General features: G+C 46.5%; 1 protein-coding gene across 1 annotated transcript in view; it reads left to right on the top strand.

Moving 5' to 3' along the window:
• The first annotated feature begins 292 nt into the window (after positions 1–292).
• Positions 293–1,664, top strand: part of ADA2 (adenosine deaminase 2) — a 94,077-nt gene continuing 92,705 nt past the window's right edge. The window contains exon 1 of the mRNA XM_044677709.1: positions 293–841. The gene's annotated coding sequence lies outside the window, so the exon portion shown is untranslated. The remainder of the gene's footprint in view (positions 842–1,664) is intronic.

Below are 1,664 nucleotides of genomic sequence, written 5' to 3'. Positions count from 1 at the left end.
GCCTCCAGTCTCTAGGCCTGACTCTCAATCCACTGAGCTACCCAGCTGCCCAGTTCCATCCATTCTTCTGGCCTCCTGTTTCTCCAAAAGAGAAGGGAATCACATAAAAACCTCTCTTCCCTTGGGGGCAGCTGGGTGGCTCAGTGGATTAAGAGCCAGACCTAGAGAGGGGAGGTCCTAGGTTCAAATTTGGCCTCAGAACGTCCCAGCTGTGTGACCCTGCGCAAGTCACTTATCCCCTATTGCCTAGCCCTCACCACTCACAGTATTGATTCTAAAATGGAAGGTAAAGGGTTACACTCCCTCCCCCCTCTCCCCCGTTGTTCTTAGTGGGTAGGAAAGCTTGGAATGCAAAGTCCAGAAGCCAGGCTACATGTTTTCTCTGAAAAAGAAACCTGCCCATCACACTCAAAATTTCTGGTCCCTGCAGCCAACGGCCAGCCCCCTAGACTTGGAGGGATTGTACCAAGAGGAAGGGGAGATCTGACAAGAAAATCTCCCCTCCTGATCCCGTTTAGCCCCCTGACAAACAGCGGCTAAGTGGCCTCCTCCGAAAAGCTCTTGTCACTTAGTTCCTCTAGCTCCCGTAGCAGATGGGTGGGGCCGGGAAGTTCCTTGGAAAGTGTAATCTGAGTTAAAAAAAAAAAAAAGAAAGAAAAAGAAAAGAAAGAAAGAAAGAACTCATAATTCCTGAGGACACAATCTGAAACCTGAGACTCTCAACTAGGGAGTCCTTTCACAGAGGGAGGGTGAGAGAGGAAGAAAGAAAGGGAGAGAGAAAAAGGGTTAAAGAGAGTCTAAACTCCGTGGTCAGCACAAAGAGCTGAGCACAGCTTGAACCGTGAGTATTCTAGTGTCTCCATGATTATTTACTTGCTTTGTGAGAGCCAAGAGGAAACGGCTGCCTATTGGGGAGAGCAAATTCAGCTTGGAGGAGATTTGGCTCCGCTTGGGAATTCGCCTGCTGCAAGCCCCGATTCTTCCAAGTATATCAGTCCACCCCCCACCCCACCCCACCCCCACCCGTAAAGTGAAAAGATTCCCCATCCTGCCTTGCAATCTTCCGTTTTAGGGCCATTGTGAACCAGGGTGAAACTTTCTGTTTCATAAGTAAAAATATTAAGTGAATAAAGCAATCATTCTCTAGAGTTCATCTGTACGATTAGAGAGAAGGAATTGGTCAGGGAGACTTGGAAAGGATGATTTTCAACAGTGAATGCAGACCTTTTTTTTTTTTTCCCACAATAGGTTTTTAGTGGTAGTAGTAATAACATTTCTAAAATAATTTACCAAATACTTTGTAGAGCACGCTTTATGGCTGAAACTTTGCTGGGTACTGCAATGAGAAATACGACAGAACCATGACTCTCTCCCCATTCTCAGGAAGCTTGCAGGTGGGTTGGAAGAGCAAGAATTACATACATGAGACAGTATGAATGTAGAATAAAGTAACAGTCCTGAGAGGCAGAGATGTGGCCTTGGAGTCAGGAGAATGGATCTACATTCAGGTCCTTTTTCTGACACTTTAGTTTTTATGGCCTTGACTGCTTCTTCAATCTCTCATTGCTCCAGACAACTAACAAATTCTCTCCCCTCCCCCCTTCTGTCTCTGTCTCTGTCTCTGTCTCTGTCTCTGTCTCTGTCTCTGTCTCTGTCTCTGTCTC

The sequence above is a fragment of the Gracilinanus agilis genome, chromosome 5 (genome assembly GCF_016433145.1).
Source record: "Gracilinanus agilis isolate LMUSP501 chromosome 5, AgileGrace, whole genome shotgun sequence".
NCBI classification, from domain to species: Eukaryota; Metazoa; Chordata; class Mammalia; order Didelphimorphia; family Didelphidae; genus Gracilinanus; species Gracilinanus agilis.
Note: the sequence above shows the minus strand (reverse complement) of the source record. Positions and strands in the feature narration are given on the sequence as shown.